At 37.8% G+C, this 23,608-nt stretch overlaps 1 protein-coding gene across 1 annotated transcript in view; it reads right to left on the bottom strand.

Moving 5' to 3' along the window:
* LOC136881991 (uncharacterized) overlaps positions 1-23,130 on the bottom strand; it is a 171,944-nt gene extending 148,814 nt beyond the window's left edge. Inside the window, exons 1-3 of the mRNA XM_068229349.1 lie at positions 23,102-23,130; positions 18,950-19,077; positions 13,316-13,396 (exon numbers count right to left, since the gene is read on the bottom strand). The gene's annotated coding sequence lies outside the window, so the exon portion shown is untranslated. The remainder of the gene's footprint in view (positions 1-13,315; positions 13,397-18,949; positions 19,078-23,101) is intronic.
* Positions 23,131-23,608: the final 478 nt, after the last annotated feature.

Genomic DNA, 23,608 nt, shown 5'->3' with positions numbered 1-23,608 from the left:
CTCAAACGCAGCAGAAGGAGGCAAGGTTGCCCATTGCTTTCTTCATGATATCAAGGGTTATTCATATGTTTTTCCCTTACAGGATGATGTTTTACATCGTTATTTGTGATTGTATACCTTGTCTCGTTGTTTTAAAAGGGAACAGCTCGAATGCTGAAATATTGTTGGTTTATCTAGTTCTGTCTAGATCTTTTGCAGTGAACCGGGATTCACATTAGAATCAGTGTAGCATTTAAGATTTTACTCGATATCCGATATATATATATATATATATATGGTTAGTTTGATTATTTGAATTGTTGTAAATACAGTGTAGGATTTGCCCCTAGTATTTTGCATAACTTACATAGCATCCAGTGCGTCTTAATAATTTTTCTTTTAGTCGTAACTTTTCTTTATTATGTAACTTTTATTTTACGGAAATAGTTTGATGACTCTCGGGATTAACTTAACTTTTGAAACCGTATCGTTGGGATGCGATAGTGTGAAACTCCATACGGAAATACCACATGTCAGTGTTTGCGTACACTTGTTGCCATACCATATGAACATTGGACTATAAGAAGAAACTCAGTCTTGATTTATATAAATGTTCTTTGTTGAACTTGTTTTTTTTAATGTCAAATTTGTATGATCATTCAATTAACGTTCTAATTTCGACTTATTTCTAATAATTTGAGTTCATTTTTTTTACAAATTATTCTTATTTTTTCTTCATTTAATTATTTTCATGTGATATGACCTGGGATATTTGTTAATAAATCCATCTTACCCCCTATGATTGTTTCTCATTCGTGTTATACCTCCATTTCCTGTCATTGATTGCTATTTTAGTGTAGAACTTCGACTTTTATCCTGACCCAATCGACAACCAACCCACACTCTGCCCAACCCTGAGTTAGTCGGATGTTCATACAGGAATGGAGGCATCGTCCTAGAGGGTATTTACCCCTGGGTACGGTACATTCCAAACAGTTTCAGCGTATATGGCTGGACGGAACGTTTTCCTGAACGTTGACTCATCTGGGATGGATCGTTTAGTACATTTCTCAAGGAATTCCCTGAAGCACTGATTATTCAGCTTGAAGAGACGTGCGTGAGCAGAGATGACAGCACGGCAGAGATCGGTGTTGAACTCGGACGTTACACTGGGAGTTACTGGTTGTGTCAGAAACAACTGTCTCTGCTTGGAATCTCGTTGTTTGTTAGCCTGGGGTTTACTGCTTGAAACGTGCTGTTGCACAAGGAAGTTTTGAGTAGATGTCACTGTACAATGACACAAATTACAAAATAATATCTTAATGTCAGTTGATAAACCATCTTCTTTAAATTCTGATATGTAACTTTTCAGTTTTAAACTCGTTGACTGAGCTACTTTAGGCATATTGTAACAACGTTAATGTCTTCAATGAATATCAATATACAACTACACACACTGAATGTACAAAAACACTACGATCCGTCTCACTGCTAATTCAAAAAGTGAATAACTGGTAGTGAACTAGATGGGGTTATGAAGCAATCAAAGGGAATGCCTGAATCACGAACTAATCCGGAAACCACTAGCACCTCGTCGATGAATGAGATTTCCCTAGTTACGAAATTATGGTACAGACACAGTCGATGTTATGTAATGCAGCTTATCAGTGCTGTGTGATTCAGATAGTCACAGTACTGACCGGCTGATCACCACCACTTCCGAGCTCACCCTCTCTCTTTCTTCGCACTGCTTACCAGCTTATTCTATCAGCCCAGATGTGGACAGGTGTGATAATGACCTGCACACTACTTAAAATATTAATTCTTTTAATATAGATTTTTAATTTTTCTCCATTATTGAGAGGACTGCTAGTTTTATAAAATTTAATACTTTTTAGCCGAAATATGGACTACATTGGTTATTAATGACGAAGAATATGGAATGTATGTGCTAAACTCCTAAATATGTAAAATGAATACTCCATTTTTCAAATCCACACGTCATGATTCGTAAAGATAATGCAATATATAATTAATATTAGCTTCCTAAAGAGATATGTATTTACATATAAATCCGTTCCCTGCCCATTACATTCGTTGCATCGAAAGGCTTGCTGTGTTCGTTAAAATTATACAATGAAGTACTAATAAAATTATAAAGTAAGAAACAGTTAATGGAAATTGCTTGTTCTTCCATCTTCTCTTCTGATGTAACACAGGTGAAGTAAAATTTCCCAGTTCAATCGGAAGGATATGAAACAGCGTAAAGTGAAATCAAAACAAAGGCATTATAAGTATTAAAGTATATTGGACCTGGACAAGCTAAAGTGTATGTAATATATAGTATATATGGCTCACCTGGGACAGCGTGTTGACAAGCTACATTTTATGAGATGTTATGGACTAATAGTGACGGGTAGAGTTTAGTGAGGTAGGTTATGTCTGGTAAGGAGAGGGGGAGGAGCGGGTTGAGGGAGGAGTTGTTTAAGGTGGGTCCTATGAACAGTGTGGTAGTGGTTTGTAACGTGATCGGGTACTGTGTATTACAAATCTGATGATGGCAGGTAACAATGTGATTAAGCTCTACATAAATACAAATTTAATTAAATGTGGTGTGATCAATATGCGGCTAATTCACATGCTTCCTCGGTAGTGTTGATCACATTCCAGAGAGAGCAAGTAGTTGGACACAAGTTACAAACAAGAAGATGGCTCATTGTCTGTTCTTCACCACATTCACATAGAGTGGTGTCACAGACAAAACCCCACTTTCTCATGTTGGTCTTTGTTCTTCCAACCCCTGAACGCAACCTGTTGAGCGTCTTCCATGTTGACCAGCTCCGCTCGTGTCCTGAAGGAAGTCCTTTAGAAGGCGTCATCCATTCTGCAAGGTGGCTGGATCTGGAACGCCATGAATTCACTCCGATATTCGATGGTGGATCAGTAAGGCTTTCAGTTGTATGGAGAAAACATTCCCTTAACCTAAGCCATTGGGTTGCTGGTTGGTACCTATATAAATTATGGGTCGTCAGGTTCAGCGCTTTAGATTTCTCCACTCTGGATGCACACTCATGGCAAATATCTACAGGTGGGATACCTGCTAGACAATAAACTTTATCAAGAGGTGTAGATCTCAAACATCCTGTAATAAGTCTGCAGGTCTCATTTAAGGCAACATCCAATTGATTAGCATGACTAGATCTACATCAGACAGGGCAGGCCTATTCTGCTGCTGAATAACGGAGAGCTATTGCTGAAGTTCTTAAAAGGAGAGGATGCGCTCCCCATGTTGAACCTGATAATTTCCAGATAATATTATTCCTTGCAAATACTTTCCTTTTGTTGTTCAGACAGTGTGTTCTATAGGTTAGTGTTCGGTCAAGAGCTACGCCTAGATATTTGGGAGTGAAGCCGTGTTCCAATATTTTACCATCCCAAATCGCTTGCAATTTCCTTGCTGTCTGTCAATTTTTAAGGTGGAAAGCACAGACTTGTGTTTTTGATGGGTTTGGCTTTAGTTGGTTCTCTTGGTAATAACCACATATAATTTGGAAAAGCTTCTCTTCTGCAAATTCAAATGTTTCCTCTTGAGCTGCCAGAGTGATATCATCGGCATAAATAAAGCTCCTTGTCCCTTATGTGCGAGGCTGATCATTGGTGTAGATGTTGAAGAGTATAGGGAGCGTGCACGGTACTGGTAACAGAGCGCTCTGGTGGAGTTCCGAGAATTAATACGGTGAGAGTGCGTTCCGCTGAAGTGAAGACTTGTGTCATAGTTACGGCAAAAAATGTCGTTGCATCTTGTTGTCAAGGTATGAAGTAGTGCTATGGAAGTTGTAATACAATATGGGTTTGAGTATATACACTTCCAAAATAGTCGCAAATCAACAGTGAATAAAGCGCAGAAACTAGTTAACAGTGGTCATGTGTTACAAGTTGGAGAAAGACGAACTGTTTCCAGTTGAACACTTATTGGCTTCGTCACAAAAGACAGACGAGAAGGTTACAATTGAGGTAATTTCGTTAGCTCATTATTGTTAAACATACAGTATTGTATTTTATAATTTAATTTTATGTGATTCAGTGAAGTCTGTAATACTTTGAATTTCTATTACAGCTTGACAATCAACGAAACAGTATTGAATCAAACTGCGACTGTATGGCTGGTAACGGAGGACAGGATTCAGGATTTAGTAAGACAAATTTGCCACAAGAATGGAGGAAACCAAATTCGAAAACATCTGGTATCTAATATTATCGCTGTTAATTATGTAATAAATTTAAATGCTCGTGTAGATTTATATCTTCTGGGGTCCGTAAAATATGCGAAAGGGAAGAAGGCTGAAGATCTATTTCCCAAGAAGTGGGCGAGAACTGACAAGGGTGCTGTTATTACCATCGATGAACTAGGAAAAACAGCTGTAGATAATTTGCCTTGGACTGAAATGATTAGAGCGGAGCTGAAAACAGAGTCTGAATCGGTAGCTAAATATTTGTATGAAGAGTCATGCTACAATAGCGTCAGTATTGGCATAAGAACAAATTTTAATAAACTCATGAACGAGTTGCTTCAACTTCAAGACGATTCCACAGTGTTCACTTCTGGAGAGATTGTTTCCAGTGACTTCTCATATTACGCTAACAACAGAAGAAATACTTGATATAGTTTCTAAGTGAAGGTGATGAATGTTTGAAGGAATAATACATGTAACATCTCACATCTATTGTCTTGCTGGTGTTTCTGATTTCATTTCTGTGCAGTCTATTATAACTCGCACGCCAGGATAAATGTTTTAAAAACCGAAGCAAAGTATTTTTCACGGATAGTTTATAGGCCAGAAAATAAAATTAGAAGTGCGTTTCTTGACTACTCCGAGAGCAGTAAAAAATATTCGCGCAGCAGAAGTGCGATGTACACCAAATATGACTGCCAAGGCAGTTTCATTTTCATGCCAATTTCATTTTCTTTAAAAAGAGTAAACAACATCATAATTATATACACTTTAGAAACAAAGAAAGAAAATAAAAAATTCAATGTTATAAATGAAACATTTCTTAAATCCTTCAATTGTGCCTCACTTTTTATGCTCTGGTATCCATGAAATCCTCTCCATATGTCCAGGGAGGTGTTGGGACCACAACTTTTATCCACCTTCTCCGAAATACTTAGAGGTACTGTGCTTGAGTTGCACTGTGTGCCTACATCAATCCCACTAAAAACACAAGTGAATTTGAATGTCGTTTTTTCAATCTGAAATGCTGCTTGCACCGACTTATGTAGTTTTCACACTCACTTTTCACAATAAATTCATGAGTTTCCTGATTAGAAGAAGTTTGCATATTTGAGCATTTCATTCCTTTACTCGCCCTTTCAAACTGGGATCCATCGCATCACTTTTCGGTTTTTTCTTTATAGCTCTCATGAAACACATTTGGTATATATGATGGATGATTTTCAATATTACTTGGCTTTCCTCCAACAAAATGTTCACTGCAAATGACGGAGCATTTTGTGGGTTCCCATGGAATTCCATCTGCACTGAAATGCGGGAAAACATTATGAACATTATTATTATTATTATTATTATTATAAATATTCGGCGTAGTCAAGACACGTGCACATGGAAGGACATGAATGTAAACGCACGAACCTGCTGCAATGCATACTTGAAATGAAATGTACTATTTCAAAGTGTACTTAATTGAACGTGTTCTTGAATGGGCATACCTGGTATGTTTGAAATATGTGATATGAAGTGTGTGATTTACGTCACAAATGAAATAAGGTACTGTACTTAATTTATTCTTCGTACAGCCGAAATAGACTTCCTGCGTCTGTCCGATTCCCATTGACGACCAGGAAAATGTGTGAAATGTGATTCCTTTACCATGCGTGTTTCTTTGTGTGTGTTGTGGCAGTTCACTGCACAACAGTTTCTATTTGACTTAGGCGTTTTGATACAGTACTACTACCACAGTTACACAGCCTGGATTGACCGCTCAAGACAAGGTCACCGAAACGTTACCGATTTCTTCCGCTAGAGGCGCTAAGAGAGGCCGTGCACACTCCCTGTACGAGCTAGCACACTCCGTTGTGGAAGGCCATTCCTTAAGTTCCTCCATCTACTCCTCTGGCCTTGGAATTGAAGAAAAAACTTCTGTAGAAAGCACTCAATAATTTGGGTGAGTTTGTAGTCCTTTGTTCGACTGTGCACTTTACGAAGCAGTATATGGTGATTAACTGTATGGTAGGCTGATGTCAAGACAACAAAAACTACTCCAGTGACTTTGTTGGTTTCATAACTGTCTTCGATATATTGTGTGAGGTGCAGTACTTGGGAAGTACAAATTCTCCCTGATCGAAAGCCAGCTTGTTCTCGTATGAGTAGTGGGTCCATCAGTTCAGATAGTTTGACCAGAATCATTCTTTCTAAGATTTTGTATAAATGGCACAATAAAGAGATTGGTCGGTAGTTCTTCGGACCACTTGCGTTCTTCTCAGGTTTAAGTACTGCTATAACTCTTGCATTTCTCCAGAGTTTAGAAATCTTGCAGTATTTGATGCAGTTGTTGAATAAATCCAAGAGCCATTGCTTACTGATAGAACCAAATATTTTGAGTTGCTCAATACAAATATCATCAAGACTTACCATTTTTGCATTTATTCAGCGCTCTATGTAGATCTTCCATAGCAAACTGGTTAGAGAGAATGCTGTTTCCCTGATTAGTCGGCTTTTCTTCTTTTTGTTTTGATCCTCTCCCAGCTTTATTTGATTTGCCACTCTCCACGAGCTGACTAGCTATTTGATTTGCAGAAAGGTTACTACGTACTAAGGTCATAGTTGTATCATTACTGAGGTGTCTAAGTAAACTCCACATGTTGTAACTGTTTCTTCCCATATCCAGCTCTTCCATTAACTTAATCCATTGGTTATGTTTGGATTCTGAAATGGAGGAAATAACAAGCTCTCCGCTGTGGATAGTTTTGTCACTGAAAGGATCTATTTTGAAAAGGTCTCAATATTCCTTCACCAAAGTGCATGTTTCAGAGGCAAGACCTTGAATGTAACTGGTCCTACATCCTCTGGGAATGGCTTTTCTGGAGCAATACTGGACGACTTCCAAGAACTCTTCATATGCCTCTGGAATGGACTCAATTGTTCTAATCCTCTCATCAAGCATTGTGGTCTGCCTTCTTGAAATTATACCTTCCCCTGAAGTGCACAGTGTGTGGGCAGATTGCTGGTAACAACTGACACATAACTGGGCGGTGTTGTGTGTAAGGAACCTGTGTACAAATTGAATTTATGCCTTGATTAGCTAATTTCTCGCTCACAAAAATAAGATCAGGGTTGTATCCACGTTGTCATCTACCACTATTAACTGATGGAGGAAGTATATTATCATGGATGAAGGATAGTCGATGAAGTTCTACCTACTCTGCTACGGCACCTCAATTTGAATCATCTTGAGAATAGCCCCAAACAGTGCTATGACTATTGAAAAACCAACAATAACAGATGGTTTCCGACTGCTGAAATTAGCAGGATTAAATGAGAATAACTCATGGGAAGGCTTGTAAACAGAAGAAAATAACTTTTACAGTATTTATTTCAATGTTATTTTGCTCTATGATGGAAGTCGTAAGAATCTTAAGATCTGGCTTGGCGAAGATGGCACTACCGTACTGGCCGTGAGGTCTTCCGGCCATTAATTTCATTCCCCGGATCTTAGAGCGCCGTTGATGAATGTCCCTGTGTGTTACCTGAACATATAATAAATCACATTTCTGGATACAACAAAGGTTGTGTAATAAGTCTCTTTACACGCTGATAATCCTTCTATGTTTACAGAAATAATTATAATGATTGGCTCTGATACGAGCCTTTCCCGATTGTTGGAAAACATCTTACTCATCTTATATGAATTGTATTGTAGTTTATATCTTTGAATAGGTGCATATGTATTCGATTTGCGGTCTATTTCCTGTTGCCCTGCTTACTCGTAACTTATGCTAAACTTTTGGACACTAGTGTAAATGGAATCCACAGTTCCCAGACAACAGTATACTGTATGAAAAACGAAATGCTATGCGCTTGTTAGTAAACAAACATGGCTGATGATTATGTAGATATTTTCAAGTGGTTAGAAAATGATAATGAGAATGATTTTTCTTCACAAAACTATGCTATTTCAACAACTAATTATGATAGTGTTAGGGAAAATGATTCTAGTGATGACGACAGCATTAATGATGTAAACGAAGACCGAGGTGGCGTGACTGCTTTACGAGACAGATTTTCCACATGGAAAATGACAAAACATTTCCAATAGATCAAAATCAATTCCATCCTCAGGTGTTTCTGGTTTCAGTGCCATTGTTTTGAGAAGAGTGTAATAGATGTGTGTTGAGAAATTCTTGGGGATGAGTTCTGGGAAATGATTGCGATAGGAACCAATGACTATGCTGCTTTCTGGGCAAATAATTTGATGAGAAAAAATCTTAAATGTAACAGTAAATGGTATCCTTGCATGGTTGAAGAGATAAAAGCATATTTTTTCTGATGATTCTCATGAGTTGGGTAAGAAATGGACAAATAATTGGATGAGAAAAAATCTGAAATGTAACAGTAAATGGTATCCTTGCATGGTTCAAGAGATAAAAGCATATTTTTTCTGATGATTCTCATGAGTCGGGTAAGAAGACCTAAACTCAAGTTGTGCTGGTGTAAAAGAAATGTTCAGAAAGTAAAATATTTTCAGAGACTATGACATTTGAACTGTTCTGTCAAATTTCATGATTTCTGCACTTCTCTGATGACATGTTTACAGATCCGAATGAGCGTCTAAGAAAAATCACACCAGTTATTTCTTATTTGCAAACAAAGTTTCAGAATATTCACAATCTTGACACAGATACAGGCATTGATTACAGTGTTATGAAATTTCTAGGACTCCCATTTGTGCAGTAGAATCCTTCCAGAAAAGCCAAGTTTGTTACTGAAATTTATAAACTCAGTGAAAGTGCTTCTGGATACCATTCCCAGTTCAAAATATATACCAGACAAGGCAAACAGGGTGTTATTCCAGGAAAAAAGCAGCAGTGTTAGAACTAATGGAAGCTAACTCGAACCAAGCTCATATATTTTATGTTGATAACTGGTACGTTTCTCCTGAACTTTTTAACACCTTGTTGGAGAATGGAATTCATGCTGTGGGTACCGTATGCTGTAATGGAAAGAACAGGCCTCCAGAGTCCCACAGAGTAAAACTGACGAAAGGTGAAGCTATTAGTATGACAGCTAATAGTATTCTTGCCATAAAATGGAAAGACAGAAAGAATGTGCATTTACTTTCAACTGTTGATAAGGACTTGGACTTTGATGTGAAAATTTAAAAAAAAAAATGAGGTGGAGGAGAGGAAGTAGTGAAAAACCCCAAGGGTATTCGAAGATACAACCGGAAAATTAATGCAGTATATCATCAAGATCAAGTCCTTGCAAGTTTCCCCATAACGTGATATACTATCAAGGGTTATAAAAAGATAATGCTGTATCTATTGATTAAGGCTATCGTCAATACATACATTGTATTCATGATGGCTGCATTAAACAGCATTTGCCGAGCGACTGTGGCAGAATGTTGCTCCCCTGCCTAGGACCACAAAAGAAAGAACGCCCAATCAATACAGAAACCTGCAGCTTCCGGCAAATGTATGGGGACATTTTCAAGGGAAAGGAAGAAACATCCTCTAGGCCCTCCAAAGTCATAAAATACTGTCAGAAGTGAGGTGGCTACTCCATCTGGAGAGCTGCTTCATGACGATTCACGAGAAACAGTTCATGAACCTGAGATGTAATCCTCAATATACAAAATTACGACACGGGTTTCTGCCCCAGCATGTTAGTCAGGTTCCAATGGGTTAATAAAAGTATAGTTTGAGAATTTGCGTGGTTTAAAAGTAGAAAAATACAGAAAACCATCTTTGGAAGAAAGGCTGAAAGAGAAATGCAAGGTCCTAGGAAAGGTAGAAACTGCGTGCAGGAAAATCAAGGAAGTCGTTGGGGAAAGGAAAACTACATAAGAAAGAGTAGTGATGGGCCATGGATTGGATATGGAGGAACATAGGCAACAGCTTGCTGATAATCCTATGAAACTGCAGTCCAACGGTTGGGCTCATTTCGTATGTGCATCTTTCCCACTGTATCCAAACAAATCCCCTCAACAAGAGCTCAGATTTAAAAAAAGACAAAGCAGAAATATAGCAGGATCATACCCAGCACCAGTATCAAGGTAAAGAAGTAGATGATAGGGTTCTGGAAAAATAAGATGCTGATGAAACGGGAGTCCTAATTTTGAGGTCAGAATTTGAGAAGTTTTGAAAGACCTAAGAATAAACAAGGCACCAGGAACTGATGACATATCCTCAGAAATACTGACCATCTCAAGGGAAACTAGCATGGTGAGGTTATTCCCTTTAATGTGCAACTTGCATTGAAAAGGAGAACTGCCATACAATTTTAGGACAAATGATGTTATATCTATTCCCACGAAAGTGGTGCTGACAAGTGTGAAAACTATCGCACTATTAGTTTTGTATGGAAAGACAATTTCACACTGAGTTGGAGGACATCAATTTGGCTATACAGGAAATGTAATAACACGTGAGGCAATCCTGACTTTACATCTGATTTTAGAGGATTGAATTAAGGAGGACAAGCATACATACATAGTGTCCGTAGAACAACAAAAGGCATTCATTATCAGATACCCAGAAAGAAGTTTAATTTACAATCTGCACAAAAATCTGCCTCTGTGATAAGAATCGAAGACCTTCAGAAAGCAGCAGTATTCCACATGGGAGTGAGGCAGGACTGGATGTCCCCCCTCCTTTAAAACATTCATATAGAAGTAAGAGGCAGTAAAGAAAATCAAAGAGGAATTTGGAAAGGGTATCGCAATCAAAGGAGAAGAAATAAAATCTCTGAAGTTTGCTCATGATATTGTTATTTTATCTCAGTTTGCAGAAGATCTGGAGAAACAGTTGAATGTTACAGACAGAGTCTTAAGGAAGGAGTATAAGATCAAAATAAATAAATCCCAAAGGAAAGTAATGGAGTGCAGTAGAACGAAGTCAGCTGATGTAGGAAAGATTAGATTAGGAAATGAACTTCTAAAGGTAGTAGATGATTATTGTTACTTGGGTAGTAAATAAACTAATGACAGCAGAAGTAATGAGAATATAAAATGCAGACTGCAGGCTAGCACAAGCAAGGAAGGCCTTACTTCAGAAAACAAATTTGCACCTTTCGAACAGTGATAAACGGATTACATAGTTGTTTCTGAACATATATGTCTGCAGCATGGTGGTGTACGGAAGACTAACATGGACGATAACTAGTTCAGGAAAGAATGGTAGAATCTCCTGAAATATAGGGATAAATATGAATGTTGTAAATGAGCTGGAAAGACCGAATCATGAACGAAGAGATACAGAATGAAATTGGTGAGAGATCAATTTGGCTAAATTTGACAAGAAGAGATAGAATGATTGGACATATCTTAAGACACCCAGGACATGTTCAGTTGGTTTTTGAGGGAAGTGTAGTCAGTATGAACAGTAGGGGTAGAAGACGATATGAATATGACAAGCAGATCAGAGCAGATGTAGTATGTAGTAGTTATCTAGAGATGAATAGGACACCACAGGATAGGGGCACATGAATAGCTGCATCAAACCAATCTTTGGACTTATGACTCTCAAACAATAACAATTGAGAAATTGTGTCCTGGTTAACAGAGACTGCAATTCGTTTCCAAGAAGACATGCTGAGAACCTGGTTATATTCATTAAGCATGATGAAAAAGCCAGTCAAGTGCACTTATAAAATAGACTGTCTTTAAGCCAAACATGGTCATACTGTATTACACCTTTCTCCATATCACGCAGAATTGAGTCCCATTAAGTTGATATGGGCAAGTGTCCAGAATGGCATTTTTGAACAAAATGTGGTGTTCAGAATGGAAGCATCACTATAATTTATGGTGAACAAATTGCTTCTAATACAAATGAGGACTGGAATTAAAATTTGTGAGCACGTAAATAAATTTGAAGATCAGTAATTTCATGCAAAGGTTTATTGGACCACGGTAAACAGAAACGTGGGAAGTGAAATGGACTGAAATAGTGACAGTAATGGAAACAATACTGAAACCACAAGAGAAACTCATAACAAAATCACAGACACTCCCAGCAGAAGTGAAATAGGCATGGATACATAATATGATGAAGCAGTGGGAGGGGCACTCTCTAAGAGCTTTAGTATGACTAGATATAGTGACAGTGAATGATCCATAGTCTTCCATCAAGTGATTAACATACCGAGTTATGTGTAATGTGCAGTTACGTGTGTAATTATTGGAAGTATTTGTGAAAGGCTTCTTAACAGGAATACTATAATTTATGATGAGATTGTATGTTTCATAAGGCATACATTATACAATATCCTGACTTATACCCTCCTATGTATGCTTGAACCTAGTCCTTGTCACCTTCTTATACAGTGACTTTGTGTCCTGCACTTAAATGAGTATTCCCCACAATTTGCAAAAGCTGTACCCAAAGATTGTGACTTTGACCTCAACACAACAAAAGCAATGTAAAAAAGTAACCTACACCGTTAGAAATTTTTCTCATGTACAATATACAGGCTGACAGGTTGAAAAATTATGGTATATCGAGGGAGTAACATATGACAATTGTGCTGAAATCAAATGCTGGAGAGTGGGGTGCCACAAACAACCATCTGTCGACCTCAACTTATCAAGACAATTTAACTCATGAGTCTGAAACACATGTATCACATTATGAGGACTCCTAAAATGGACAATCTGTTATGAGTAATGTTTTGAGGAAAAAAATTAGGCAAAAGAAGACTTAGAAGAAGACGGACATCTCGGATCAATATTTTGAAGAATGGGTTGGAGCTTTTTGGCACATGACAAAAGGAAGATAGCCATGCTCATAGGCTAAATGTGGTTAGGATAAGGTAGCAGCGGTAACAGTGAAGAAACCAGCCGCCAGATGAAATGCAGTGGAGGGAGTTTGAACAATAATAGCTGCTATGTATTACCTAGCATAATATTTTGAACTACATGAAGAAAATATGAAAATCGTTTCAAAATATTGGAAATCTCCCTATACATCTTTCCAAGGATCTGCAAAATATCTGCTTTAAAATGATGAATTGCTCAATGAAGTCTATTCAGAAGTTTGTTACAATTTTCATTATCAGAAAAAGTCTTCAAAATATCAGATTAATTCAAATGTGTTTACCTGTGTTTCTCTTGGCACTGCTAACTCTGATTTTGGTTCTTCTTTCAAATGCATCTCTTCTGATATAATTTTGTAATTGTCCTGTGGAACAGTTAAGAAATATCCAGAAATGTATTTATACATGAGTGTTAACAATTCATCATTTGCTAGTAAATGCGACAGTTTCAGTTTCAAAACATCATTATCACCTGTCAGAAAATCTTTATGTCGAGTATCCATAAAATCACGACAACTAAGGGACCTTCAGAAGTGGAGGCATGTCATGTTTGAATGCTCAGAGTTATTTTTGAAGAGTAGAACAATTATTTAATGTCTAACCTTCCAAAATAACACTGAATGAACACAAATATGTACAGACATACAAATAATCTGCTCATTATAAATAAACCAATTCTGAAATATTAAGAACTTCATAATTTATCACTGTTATGTTTCACATCCTGTACCAGGAAATAAAACTCAGCAGGAAAATGTAGCTTCCATATTTCCTCTTGTATATGAAGTGCTCAGCCTGAAGGCAGAGTAGGACTTCAACAGCTTTACCATCAGCTGCCATAGAGAGCTAGGTGTCACTGAGGAGGCAAACTAAGGAAATGAAGAGTAAGGCAGTTATCCATTGCTTTCCTCTTCCAGCCAGACAGTGCTATTACTTACCAGTCTTTCATGCTCACACTGAACTGTGCACACAGACCAACTATTTCACAAATTTTCCTATAGGATCTGGCAGTATTAGGAATGGTGTTACCCATACTGCTCATACTTCAGTCACTTTCATATTGTAAGAGGCAAGGATGAGACTGAGACCCAAAATACAAGTGACAAACTTGTTCTGGGCAAATCCAGAAGACAACAGGTATTGAGCACACAGTATCTCACCAGAGATGGATTAGGGCAGGCCACCTCATATGGAAGTCATCAAGGACATAAGCCCTAAATAACACAGAAAATACAAACAATTATTCCAATAGGTTATCTACAATGTCATAGAGGGCCTCTGTGTGCCTGACATCAGTGTTCCTTGTGAAGGCACGAGTACAAATGGTCCACTGACAGGGATATTGCAAGTGATTATGGCCTTAATTAAGGTGCAGCCCCAGCATTTGCCTGGCATGAAAACAGGAAACCATGGAAAATGATCTTCAGGGCTGCCAACAGTGAGTTTGACCCACTACTTCCCCAATACAAGCTCACAGCCGTATGACCCTATATGATTTTTGGGATCAGCACTGCTTGTTGATAGTTCCAAAATCATGAAGAAGCCGTAGATCAAATACGTAAATGTAGTATGGAGCAAGTTCTTGAAGAGTAGCAAGACATGTGTGTACTTCGTGAACTACAACTGAAAATACATATTTGATCCTAGACTTCTTCATAACATTGAATTTCCAATACACAGTGCTCCCGAAATTGTTATGGTGCTTCTTAGACAGCATCTGATGGAATTTTTTAAACTTCACATTTTGTTTACCTGTTTTGCCTTTGCTTTTTGTTTGCCTTGTATACTCATTTGCAATTGGCTGAAATTTCAACACACAGTGCTCCCTAAAGTGCTTTAGTGCTTCACAAACAGCAACTGATGGAATTTTTTAAACTTCACATTTTATTTATCTGAGCATTGTCTTTTATACTTATTTGCGATTGGCTGATGATGGCCAAGAATAATGGTCAAAACCAGTACCAATTATAATTATGTAGGAGTGCAAAAATTACATTTCTTATTTAATAATAATAATGTTATTTATTTTACGTCCCACTAACTACTTTTTTAAGGTCTTCGGAGATGCTGAGGTGCTGGAATTTGGTCCCGCAGGAGTTCTTTTACGTGCCAAAAAATCTACTGACACGGGTCTGTCATATTTGAGCACCTTCAAATAACACCGGACTGAGCCAGGATCGAACCAGCCAAGTTGGGGTTAGAAGGCCAGCGCCTTAACCGTTTGAGCCACTCAGCCCGGCATTTCTTACTTTAATAGTACTGAATGGTTGAACCATCATATATCTTCTTTTAACTTAATAGTGTGTAAAATATACCTCTAAATCAATTAAATATGTGCAGTATTTGCGTCTTTTGCAGTGTTACATAATATCAGCTTCATATCCGCACTGGCGTTACTGAATTATATACCTACAAGACTTTATTACATGCTCCTAATCAACACAAACTTCCAGGTCACTTCGCTGATACAATGAGCAAAAACACAGACTGCACTAATGCAATTTTAATCTTGTATTGTATATGAGGAGCCAATAGAGCCCAATAAAGGTATAATTATTTTGTAGTGCACAAGCACTGACACATGTGGAGTGGTGCAGTGTAATGAGCCTACATGAAACACATCCTTTACTTATCATTATGGTTGAATTGCACAATATGGAAGATATGATGCAGTTATTGTTCTTTGCCACAGTGCTTAGAAATTCATGTTTTTCTATAGGAGTCAGTTCAAAAAATTTGCAACAGCCACAATTATTCTCCTTCCTTCTTCGTTTTAGCCTGCTGTGGACCATGTTATTTCAACCGTTTGCATCCTTGAGCTTTAATTCTTCCCCAGTATTCACACATTCTCGTTCTGTGAGCCTCCTTTCTTTCATCAGTCCACTTCTTGCCTGTTTATTATCATCATCAATATTCTGAATGGAAAAATTTAGATGAGAAGGACCATTGCATGAAAATTTTGTTTCATTCTTTATTCTAATAGCAAGACTCTTCCTTAATGGGGCTGACTGATCAAAAATCACCATCAAGGAGTAAACTAAAAGTGAACCAACAATCAAATCAGGTAGCATTTTTGAGTATCTTGTAATAAGGCAATAAACTGATGATTTTATGTAAGAATGCATTTAGTATTTTGTACTGCATAAAGAACAGAGATATCTTCCAGATAACTTCAGACCATGCTGCCAACAGTGGCAAACAAGGACACTGCGCTAATGCAATTGTTATCCATGAGCACATTATGAAAAGGAATAGATACATACATACATGCACATTCATTATAGACTGTTATACTTTTTGGTGTTCAGTCAGCAAGCCTCTGTGAATGTACTAATCACCACAATAATCCCCCATTTCCAACTAGTTCTACATGTCTTATCTTTATATCATTAGAAACTGAGTCTAATCATCACCACCTTGGTCTCCCTGTATTCCTCTTACCCTCCATGACCAACACCATCATTCTCCTAGTTAACCTATCTTGCTCCATTCGCCTCACATAATACCCACCAACGCCTCAAGACTACAGCTCAATCCATAGGGTTCATTCCTAATTTAGGCTTATTTCTTAATAACAAGTACCCTCCTGCCATTGTTCCCACCTGTTTTTACCAGCAATCATTCTTGCTACTTTCATGTCTGTTACTTCTAAATTTTGAATAAGTTATCCTGATCCCACCTTGCCTGGTATAGTGATTATTAAGATACGTTGATAATCGTTGCAATCCTTCCACTTTGCCTGCTTATAGGTAGGTGCAATTACAGCTTCCATCCAATCTGAAGGTACCTTATTAACACTCCATGATAAACTTATTTTATGAAGGCTTTCCAACCCTTCCTTCCCACTATACTTCGCAATTTCAGGTCTAATTACATTTATTCCTGCTGCTTTATGATAATGGAGTATATCTATGATCCTTTCCTATTCCTTAAAAACAATTTCACCAACATCATTGCTCTCTTGACACAGAAGTTGAGAAACAATAGGGATTGCAAGTAATATATGACACAGCAAAGTAGCAGAAGAAAGACTGTGTTCTATGACTGAGAAAATTATTCAGGATAATTAATATGATGAGTGTGATGCTGTGTTGTCTGGTGGCACGTTTACTGTTTCATGTGAATATAAAAACTGATTAAATCTAAGTGATTTACAATAAATGTGAAGTTCCTCTCAGGTAGAAAGAAAGTTTCTCACAGGCTATGTGCTTTAGGAATTAAGACTGTAAGGCATACTGAAAAGATATCTCCATCATTAATCCTTCTATCAAAAATAGTGTACATGAGCAGAAAGTTTTACAAATAGATTTCCAGTAAGGTTGGTAGATTTCAAATTAGGTTGCCATGTATATTTTTTGGCAGAGTAAAATCACTGTTTAAGTCTTCACATAAATCTCCAGTTAATTCAAGGATGCTGAAATGATATTGAACCTAAAAACAATCCATGGATAAGAGGATTCTAAATGTGGGTTCATATACATCCAGTATTTTTCAGTTACAAAAACTCAAACAACAACAAAAAGAAAGGCAAGACCCATAAGCTAAAAATATTTAGGTATCATTATTACATCTGAAATGGATAATTAAAAGAAAATGCTGCCACAATAATAAATATGCAGATGCACAGTTGTTACAGTTTATAAATATAGATTACAGTCATTACTAATATGCATGGTTCATCAGTCCATGGACTAGAATGATGCAGCTTTCCATGTCAATTTATCCTGTCCTACCAGTTTCTTCTCCAACTAGTGCAGAGTTGAACGGATATCAGAAAATTTATATTTATTCCCCTCATGGCATTCGTATTAACAGACTCCGATGTAATTATGGCGAAAATAACGATTGATCATTTAACTAAACAGCTTTACAGTATGTAATTACACCATATCTAGGTTATGTTAGGTTTTTGGTCTGTAAACATGGCAGGGCACTTCACCCATTCAGAGGTCTAAGGGATAGCACTGTAGCTGAACTAATATTTACTACAATTCTTTTATCATATTAACATAATGGCCTGCCCAATCACTCTAAACCTCTAGACTTGCTCCTAAACGAAATTAATGAAATCCTGCGGGAAATTGTTTCTAAAAAGATAACAATAATAAGGTTGTTACAACATTCCTTCAGTTATGCTAGATTTCATAGAACATTAATAAAGCTGGCCCCATGATTTAAGGGGCAACGTGTCCGCCTGTCACCGGATGGTCCCAGTTTTGATTCCCTGCTGGGTCAGGGGTTTTTCATTGTAAATGTTTAATATACCTGTCCTGGAGACTGGGTGTTTGTGTCATCCTTAACGTTCCTTTCCTCACATTCAACACTCCACACTTCCTCCATTCCAATTACACGCAGGTTCATATTACATGGTGCAAGTATTGGCAAAAGATTTCTATAGGTCGATGCCCTGAACATATATCATTAAAAAATAATAAATAAAGCTGCTGCAGTACCTACAGCCACACAATCAGGTCAGGTGATATCAGTGTTGTAATATCATGGTGGAAAAATAGTGGTAACTATCTTGCCATTAACTGGTTTTTAAATGCAGTATAAGATTACTTTTCACTTCATTTCAATGGAATATTTAACCATCTCACTATCCACATGTGCCCTGTAAATTCCTCACCCTAACAGCAAATACGTATAGTACTCCCCTAGATTTATCCACCTGTGCAATCTCAAAAGCAACACTTCATAAAGATTTAAGAGTATTGTGACAGTGGACAATCAAATTATCAAAGTTGAACATCAATGTTATAAAACATTTTTAATCTGTAGAAAAGATGAGTAGACAGCACGATTCTCATATATCTCCTGAACATCAGTTACAAGTAGAGTTATTTAACCAGTGAAATTCAGATGACTGCTAAGGGTTTGATTGTAATCACTATATAGTTACCTGGAATGATACTTACGCATGAAGTAATTGAAGTTTCCTCAAAGAAGATTGGTTCCTCTTTGACCTTTATTTCCAAATCCATTTTAAATAGTGTGCGAAGGTATAGACAGCTTTGGGATGTAGATTATTTCCACAGACCTTGCACTAAAACATGACCAACAAACACTATTATTGCTATCTTAGAGGTGAAGCTTCCATGGTGTGAAGAATTATTTAGTTTATATTTCCGGGTTGAACCGTGTTGTTGGCAATACATCCCATGCAGTTTGCCGATGTTTCAAATACATTGCAGTATTCTTTGCCAAGGCGACTGAAATAGTGATGAGTCAGTCTTCCAGGCAGCAGTCACAACTGCAAGAGTGGCCCTGACCTTAGTCTTTTATATCCTAGCATTTCTGGCTGACATAAGCCTCTGGCTGTCTCGTGAGAATTCTGGAAGGTATGTGTAAAAGCCAGGTAGTGGGGGATTGCCCGCGCTGTTATGTAAACACACAGGCCGAAACCCCAATTACATAACAGCGCGCCTAAGCCCCCACTACCAGGCTGTTACACATACCTCCCAGAATTCTCACGAGACAGCCAGAGGTTTATGTCAGCCAGGAAGGCTAGCATATAATAGACCAAGGTCAGGGCCACACTTATACTTGTGACTGCTGCCTTGGAGACTGACTACTTCGGATGGAGTACGGGTATTTCAGTCGCCTAGACAAAGAATACTGCAATGTACTCAAAACTTTGGCAAACTGTACGTGATGTACAGACAACAGCAACACATTTCAACCCGGAAAATAAACCAAAGTATTATTGCTGTTTTGTAGTCAAGCCTGTAATTTTAGGTGACATGAAATTGTGTTCATAGCCACAGGACCTCCAGTTTTACCTGGAAACTGAACCTCAGGGATAAACATTTTCAATGAAAGAACATCCCACACCCAAGGAATGGGATTCATTTGCACACCACATGTGAAAAGCCTGTGACTATGCAACTTACATATCACCCACTACACTGGGAGTCTAATGACTGGTTTGATGTACCTTCTTTTTTCATGATTTGTTTATATCATACTGACACCGATAGGACTTATGGCATTAAGGCTAGGAGTGCAAAGCAAGTGAATCTGGTCTTGAATGAGGTAGAGTCCCAGCATTTCTTTGGTGTGAAAATGGGAAATACAGAAAACAGTATCTAGGGCTCTGACTTCCTTCGCACTCCTAGCCCTTTCCTATCCCATCATTACCATGAGTGATATCTGTGTCAGTGCAAAGTAAAGTGAACTGTAACAAAAAAAAGACATTCTACAAACAAATCTTCAAAACTAATCTTTTCTTGCTCAACTTGCAGGGAAAATGATCCGCTTTTAGCCACTGTGAAGACACAATTACCACGCCCTGTCCCTCCACTAGCTATATTGGCTGTGTAACTTTTGTACTGCTCAATATAAAACTCACTCTCTTTACACTAGAGTCCAGTGGTGATTCAGATACAATATAAAATTTGAAAGTCACTATTAGGAATGTTCTGATATAGTACATTCAGTTTTGTTTTCAAACCACAAACCTTCAGATAATAAGTGGTGAACCCAGTCTTATTAATAACACTTGCAAATTATCCTGGATGTTAATGACAATTGTGGGTAAGCCCTGTGCCACACGTATTTTAATAAGCCAGTTTCTTACACAGATATAGCCGTAGGACTTCTCTCAACGCACATTACTCACGGGCTAGCAGCCCCTTTAAGAGATAACATACAATATGTTGAATTCAGTAGTAGTTTAGCCAGATTCCTTATTGATTAAACAAATTATTTGATACAGGATAGCCAGGTACTCATTGGCTACTTTATCCAAAAAGTTGCAATCAATACTGATTTTGCTACAATATATACTGTATGTCCATTACAACAAAAAGCTTCAAACTGGTTATGAACTCCTTCGTTACAACAGTTCCAAACTGGCTATGAACACTATCAAAATTACTTTAATGAGCATACATGAATCAGAATGCTTCCAGAACTGACTGTTAACAATGGTGTGTTGAAATTAGTAAATGCATTTGTGAACTGTATAAACACCTTCTACGAATTGTTTTAAAGCCTTAAAAATCACTGTTCCAATGAGAAGTACGGCATGTAATCACACCATTTACTGGTCGAATCAAATGTGCATGTATAGAACAAGCAGTCCCTGGTATTGAACACGCACTGCTGGCATTGCCTCTGAAATGGTTCTGAATGAAGTAGAACAGCATGAATTGAGAGCTCACAGTTCAGAAGCAGTTCTGAATTTCTGTTGGAACAGCATGTACACTGCCACCAAAAAGCATTGGCACAGATACTTCTTCGCATCTAATACAATTTTACAAATACTAGGAACATTATATGTATACCATTAACCCTTACTAAATAAAGGAAATAATTTGTATATTAAACTATTTTCTAAACACAACAAGAGCACATGTATTCTGTTACATTACGGTTTAATTCCTCTCAAAAAAGTATTGGCACACTACGTTGTTTGTTATTGAGCTTTACAGACAGCACCGTACGTACCAGATTTGTGAAATCGGAGTTGACAAACAGATCAGTCGCTTGCCTGACGCCATTGTAAGGGTCATTCTCTTGCCATGATGAATCCGAAGGTGACGGAGCATTCCCTGTTGTTCTGCACCAAGGTGGTATTCTTGCATTTGCAGGGTAAAAGTTACTGTGAAATTGGTAAAGAATTTTCTCTTACTTATTCAGCAGTGCAGGCAATCATCAAGAAGTTTCAAGAGACTGGTACAACAGACAATAAATGCAGATCTAGGCATCTAAGTGTTCTTACATGTGGGGAGTGTCGGAGCATAGTTCGTCTTACACTGAAAGAGCCCTTTAAAATGCAAGGTCGATTGTATCGGACATCCAGTCAACTTCCAACAAAAAGGTCATTTCTCAAGGTATTAGGAATGTTTTGAACACAGCTGATATTCATGTGAGATCTCCCAGAAAGATACCATTTATCTTGTAAGTTAACTGAAGAAAACACTTCCAGTTCACCAAAGTTTATTTCAATAAATCGATTGAATTTTGGAATTCTGTGATATTTTCTGATGAAACCAAGTTTAACTTGTTTGGATCTGATGGAAATATAGAAGTGTGGTGCAAACCAAATACTGAGCTCCAATCACAACATGCCCTACCAACAGTAACACACGGGGGAGGAAGCATGGTACTTTGGGGATGCATGGGAACTTCTGGTGTTGGTTCTTGGCAATTATTGAAGGTGTCATGGATCATCGTAAATATGCCGATGTGTTGTGAGGCCACTAATGTAGCAGTGCCCAGAAACTGGGTCTTCATGGCATCTTTTACTTTCAACAAGACAACGACCCTAAACATACGGCTCTGCGAAAGCAGGAGTGGTTACTATAATGCACCATGAGGAGTTTTCACTTCACACAGAGCCCTGATCTTAACCCAATAGAGCACCTTTGGAATCACAAGTTTGAAAATGTCGTTCTACGGGGAAGCGCGGGCTTCAGACGGTGTTCTTGGAGGAATGGTCAAAAATCTCAGGAGAGATAACTCGCAACATGGTTCCCTCCATGCCAAGATGTCTACAAGCTGTCATCAGTGCCAACGGTATGCACACAGGCTACAAGACTTGAGTTATGTGAATTACAGAGACTTTAGCTTCATTTGTGTATAGGTGTGCCAATACTTTTTTGATGTGCAGAGCAACTGATTTTGTTTCGTAGATATGTATTTTTGTTGTGAGAAACCAATTATAGGCTACTCAAAGAACCTTATATTTACTACTGTACATTTTAATCAACGTTATTAGTGTGGAATTTGTATATAATTGTAGGTGTGCCAATACTTTTTTGGTGCCAGTGTATACTACAGCGCATGAGCAGGCTATTCAAAATCAATTCGGTACCATGTTGGAAAATAAACTTGCATGTTTTATCACTTAGAATGGTAGCTGAGATATATTTAATGTAGACAGCCTACATTTGGCCGAAAATCAGAATTATCTTGCCGATGATCTTTTATGTTTAAATACGAACTGAACAATAAAGCTTACCTTAGTTTCTATCTCGTAAAGTACGTGTTTAAAGTTCCTTATGGAGATTTACAAGACTGAGACTTCTTTGGACGCGGTGTAAAACGTACGAAACTGCAATTACCTGAAGTAGAAAATCTTATGTGAAACAGCACAATCCACAGAATAAATCTGCACAAAAAGCTGCAGTATGTCCGAGATACACAGTGCAAAACAAATTAATTTGAACATTAATTAACAACAAGCCAACCACTTCGAAACGAAACCGGAAATAGTGAATAGGGCTCCTCACCAATTTATAACCAGTGTGTTGTTCCTCGACCGTATAAATACAAACCCGGTATAATTTATTTACCTCCAGCTAACTACTGCACTATTAACTATCAATACAGACGTTTACCTGGTGGGCTTTACACGTGGTAAGGTTCGGCAGTGTTCGGTTATTGGTGTTGATTAGGAAGGGGCGTAGGCGTTGAAGGTGGGATCGGATATAGTGGGGTTACTGCCTGCTCGATCTGAGTGGGGTATAGTAGCCATTACTGATTGAAAACAGCTGATTTGCGAGCCTCAATCTGAAAAAGCAAAAACCCGATGAAAAAAGTAAAGTTGTGAGTTTCACAAATAGGAAAAG

The sequence above is a fragment of the Anabrus simplex genome, chromosome 10 (assembly GCF_040414725.1).
Source record: "Anabrus simplex isolate iqAnaSimp1 chromosome 10, ASM4041472v1, whole genome shotgun sequence".
Classification (NCBI taxonomy): domain Eukaryota; kingdom Metazoa; phylum Arthropoda; class Insecta; order Orthoptera; family Tettigoniidae; genus Anabrus; species Anabrus simplex.
This window is presented reverse-complemented; position numbering and strand designations above follow the sequence as displayed.